The sequence below is a fragment of the Myotis davidii genome, unplaced genomic scaffold, assembly GCF_000327345.1.
Source record: "Myotis davidii unplaced genomic scaffold, ASM32734v1 scaffold265, whole genome shotgun sequence".
Classification (NCBI taxonomy): Eukaryota; Metazoa; Chordata; class Mammalia; order Chiroptera; family Vespertilionidae; genus Myotis; species Myotis davidii.
In genome coordinates, this window is record NW_006296627.1 from 3,357,240 (window position 1) to 3,362,923 (window position 5,684).

A 5,684-nucleotide genomic window follows, 5' to 3' on the forward strand; every position below is an offset into this window, starting at 1 on the left:
TAGAGGTGGTGCCTGAGCAGGTGGCGTGGGGCCACTGCAGGAAACCAGGTCCCCAGGAAGTTAGACAATTGAGAATGTGGCCAGCAGACAGCTGGTTAACTCAGCTGAATTCTCCAAAGTGTCCAGAGCCTACAAGTACTGAATTGTGCGTAGGCCAGTTCTGTAGGTCAGTTCGTCCCTGCGGGCATTTCTGGCAATCCCCCACTTCTCTCCCTCTAGTTAGTCCTCAGTTTTAAGCCTTGGCTGATAGGGGCTCCGTGCCATTTGTTCAGGTGTAACTTTGTGCATTGGGAGCAGTTCAAACTAGAAGAGCTCACACCAAAAAAAAATTATAATAGTGAATTCATTCATTCAACAAATGCTCATTGAGCAGCTATCATAGTCCAGACACTTGGAGCACTTCCTGTGTGCAAAGCATGATGCTACGCACCTGATGCAATCTTCAGAGAAGCCCTCTGAGGGAGGTGTTATGATTATCTCTGTACAGATAAGCACATGGAGGCTCAGAAAGTTTGAATGATGCATCCAAGGTCATGCAGCGGTAGTGGCCAAGATGGGCCTGGTCCTAGAGTCATGCTTTTTACCACAGCGTTTCCAAGGTGAGTAGACCTGATTGCGATTACAAGTCATCAGCACCTGGAAACTCCCAGCAGCGGGAAGGGTAATTTGAGGGAGGCAGGCAGGATTAGCAGGTCCAAGGTTTAGATGGAGCATGTCTGGGCTCTGTGATTGTAATTGTTCTGGTGTGTCCTGAGCAGGCAGGCTGCAGCCCCCAGGGCAGCCAGAACGGCAACTTGGGCATCTGTCCTCCAGCTGCACCCGCACAGGCACATGAAGCCCAATGAATGACCACACAGTCCCTGGCTGCAGCTCTGTGGCCCGGCCTCAGCTACCTGCCTGTGAGGACTCAATTCCAGCCTTTTTTCCAGCCCTCGGGAAACAGAAGCATATGTATTTTCTCATTGGGCCTGGGAAGGGACTTCTCCCACATTTTCCGTCCCTGCAGGGGAAGGCATTCCAGCAGGGAGAATTCCTTTCCCAGGGAGAGGATGAGCCAGGAAGGGCAGGTTCGTTCTACACAATACCCTGCCGGGTGATAGCCAGTGGAGTCCAGCGAGCTTTCCAGAGGCCCAGGGAAGTGGGGCCAGGAGGATGGGGTGTCTGCTTTTGACAAGGAGTGAGCAGGTGGCAACACACAAACAGAGGAAGTCTGTGATTAAAGGAATTGACAGGACATAGCCCCAGAGCCACGGGGTGAGAGGGGCCCTGAGTGTGGAGACAAGACCAGGAAATTACTCCTTAGGAAGAGGTGGGGGCAGGGCCAGTTCTGCCTACGTGGGGCTCCGACCACCATTTCCTGGTGAGAACAAATGCCTCTGGGCCACAGGAAACAGCCCGGTGAAGTGTGATGAGTCAGAAGGGGAAGCCGCTTTGTATTCCCTAGAATTCCCTACAGGTGCTGTTTGTTCTCATTCTCCTTCCAGGTGTTCACTTTGGAAGCTGTAACAGGTGGTAAGGCAGGTGCGACAGATACAGGAGAGCAAATGGATGCCTAGAGCTAGAAAGAATGTTGACTATGGGAGTGGGAGAGGGTAGATGTGGATTCTTGAAACAAACTCAGCTCAAAACCACCACCCACCCTCCCCCTCCCCTCCACACACACTCACCCTGTGGGAAGCAGCCTGGGAGGCATTAGCTGCCTCAGGTCTCATTCAGATCCCTACCAGGCCTTGCCTGACCCTAGGGAAAGCCTGGAACAAGCAAGTATTTTATCAGGAGGGGAGCACCTGTTTTATTCATTCTTTATTCATTCAACCAGTGTTTATTGGATATCTATTGTGTGCCAGGGCCTGTAATAAAAAATGTGATTATAACTGTGGTAAGGACCATAAAAGAGATGTACAGAGTGCCAGAAGGGCCTATAATCGGGATGTATAAGATATATAATCAGTTCTATAAGGGCCTATCATTAGGATAACAGAACTGATAAAACTGAGGAAGAGTTGATAATGAAGCTGATTTCCCAAGGATGAGTGGATATAAATTATATGAACAGGAGTAACCTAGGTGAAAGGGGTGGTCTGTGCAAAGACCCCGCAAAGAGAGAATCGCTTGCGTATTGCATAACAAGTTACTCTAAAACTTAGTGGCTAAAAGCAACCCACAATTCTGTGGGCGAGAAACCTGGCTGGGTTCAGCCAGGGAGTTCCAACAACCAGGTAACGTTGTGGCTGAAGCTGGCAGAGGTGCTCTTGTGCGTCTGTGTGGACGGGCTGTCCACTGGCTGGGGCTCCTTGGTTCTTCCCCTCTCGGTCTGTCTGTTCTCTCTAGCAAGCTACCCTGGCTTCCTTCCCGTGGCAGTGCAAGGCAGCCAAAAAGGACACGCTCTGGAGCTCGGGTACTTTTCACGTCTCAGCATCCATCCCATTTGCTGTTGTCCCATTACCCAAAGCAAGACACAGAGCTAAGCCCAGAGTCAAGTGTGAACAAACTGGGGACTGGAACTGCAATAATTTACCTCTGTGAGTTCAAGGAATTGAAAGAAAGTGGGGAAACCAGAGAGTGAGGAGCAAAGAGGAGCGTGGCACAGGAAAAACCAGAGGTGGGTGGCAGCCAGGACATGCCAGGCCTCCAACAGCACAGAGAGTTGGGTCTTTGTCCTAAAAGTAGGCAAGCCCTCTGGTCTCCGATCCTCTGTCTGGTGGGTTTGGTCAGTCTAAATAAATCCCTTGAAGGCTGAACTGCCTTGGGTGAACTAGTAAAATGGATTTTCTAAGCTTCAGAATGGGGGTGGGGGGAGGCAGGATGTGGGGCATGGTCCGCCCCACACATCCCTGCCCACAGCCCACACAGATGTAAATGCCCATTCCTTCCCACCCCTGTGCCCTAGCACCTCCTCGTCCCTCAGCTGGGAACAATCTTCTCACACCCTACCTAGGGCCAGCTCCTACCACTCAAGACTCAATGCAGGCACCACCACCTCAGAGAAACCCTCCCTGACGTCTGTAAGGCCCAAGACAAGGAACACGTCAAATGACACCATGAGGCCTAGGGAATAAGCCTGGGACTTAATTATAGTGGCCTTGTAGTTTCTAAAACCAGGTTGGCGTGTGGCCAGCCCTGTCTATGTGGCACACACCTGTGGGCACAGTGCTTTGCCCACGCTGTAACCTTTTTATGTTTACCACCCACTAGACTACCTTTCTTTAAGGAGTGCCCATAACCTCAGGGGCCACACATAGAAAAGTCAGAAACACTTGAGTGAGTGAATGAATGAATGAATGATTCCATCACTAAACAGGACTTTTCTTCTGAAAGCCCCAGCCAGTGTTATGAAAGTCTTCGGTCGTGGCAGTTGAGGGGAGGGTGTCTTTCCAAGTAGGCCAGTGTCTCCCAGTTCCAACTAAGCCACCCACCCAGAGGAGAAAGCCCCCTGGCTCTGTAGCAATCCAAGGCAGGGCTGTATGAGAGTGAGAGGGGGGGGTGCTCCTCGGAGACCAAGTGCCCAACATCATTTACTGTAACAGGGAGAGAGCCAACCTGAGGTGGCATCCACTGGAGCAGGTCTTCCCTGGGTGCTGGGACAGCTGACCACGGGCATGTGGGAGGCACTGGTGCCAGGAAGCCCACATACAGGATGACTCACTCGCCACAAGCTGGAGAGGCAACCTCTGTGAACCAGGGTGAGAAGTGGGCCCCAAAAGCTCCAGTCTTAACAGAGGTGTTTCCATACCAGCTTCCTAGTCTTGAAACAGGAGGCTTTAAATCATACTCTCCTTTTTACAGAAAAGACACCTGAAGCCCAGAGAGATAAGCCTTTGACCCATTGGCCACTTTAAGTGAAGACCTCTCAGATAAAGACTACATTTCCCACCTTTCTTTGCAGCTAAGTGTGTCATGACTGGAACTAATGTCTATAACTTCGGAGTTTTACTCACAAAGGACAGAGGTGTGCCTCGTTTTTCTCCTTTCCGCTGCCTAGTGAGCCATCTTGGACCACAGAGCCAAGAGCAACACCTTAGAACAATGGAGCAGCAGTAACATGGCAAGAACCGGGGTCCCTTCTATCTGGGAGCCACCATATCAACCCTGACCAGCTTATGCCACATGCAGTGCTCAGTGAGAATGAAACAGCCCATCTTGAGTAAGCTCTAAGGCAGTGGTTCTCAACCTTCCTAATGCCACAACCCTTTAATGCAGTTCCTCATGTTGTGGTGACCCCCAATTTCATTGTTACAAATTGAACATAAAGCATAGTGATTAATCACAAAAACAATTTGTAATTATATATGTGTTTTCCGATGGTCTTAGGCGACCCCTGTGAAAGGGTCGTTTGACCCCCAAAGGGGTCGCGACCCACAGGTTGAGAACCACTGCTCTAAGGTATTTGCTGTGGCGGCTGAATGGATACCCTCCTGACTCATATAACATAGGCCAGGACCAGGTTTCCTCAGGAAGCCCTGGACCACTGGAGCTGCCTAATTCCAGTCACTCTTATTGTTCCAGGACAACAGAGCGGTGGCCCCCACCCCAGGAACCAGCTGTTTTCTTGGAATAAGAGGGAAGCTGCTAGATTGCTAAGGATGGGAAGGGAAATAAGCACGTTTGATGTTCCACCTGTGTAGACAGACACCTGCACTAGTTGTTAAAATACTGAAATACTTCCAGGCCAGGTGATAAGCAGCCACTGCCCTGACCCAACCCATCCCTCAAATGTCCCCCTCCCCAGCTATCTTGGCCCCAGACCCAGCAATTGAAAGAGTGATGGGTGGCATAGGAAGGGGTGGCCAGGACCTCTTCCTGACCTCTGGGCATGGCCCTTGTTAAATGTTTTGAATATCACCCCTGGCTATAAGGTGCCTGGTCTCAACTGACTGAATGGAAATGAACCCTGAACTCAATGTGGAGGGTGAAGAAGACGACATGAGTTCTGAAAGCCAGAGACTGGTCACTGAATCCCCGCCTCCAACTCCTTCTCTCCTCCCCAAAGCCAGAAGCACCTAGTCCCCACCCAGGCCAGCCCTCACCCACGCAGAATGCCCACAGTCACGCCCAGATATTATTGCACTCTTTTATTTACAGAAAACACAGATAAAGCATTTCAATGTTCATTTAGCAAACTGATCCACTCTTTGTTTTTTCTTTTTGGCACAAAGAAATATCACAGATGGACCCCAAGATCAATCAGAAACCCATAAGATTTATCAGCCATCACTGGTCCAGGGGCAGCCACAAGACTCAGACAGACAGACAGACAGCATCGCCACAGTCTGGAAAAAATAAACAAGGTCCACATTCACCTCACAGTAAAAACCTGCTCACCGACAGGCAAGGGTGGGCAGGAGGGGGCAGTTTCTATGCTCCAAAGGGGGCAGTGGGCATTGGGGGCAGGAAGCAGGATGAGGAGGGACAGACACCATTCATAACTTAGAGACCGGTGGTCTTTTTGTTATTAACCTCTTACCTTGTAGAAGTAACAGTGCAAAAACTACCATGCCCTGACCACTCGTCCATTCAAAAGTTTCAGGAGTTGTGTGGTTTGGGGTGTCTCTCCTGGTGGGCGCCTGTGTGTATGTGTGCACATATGTGAATGTGTGAGTGTGGTGCTTGTAAACATTGCCACCATCCACACAGAGACCCAACATCCGTGTGTCTGAATGGGATGGGGTGGGGTGGGGTGGGAT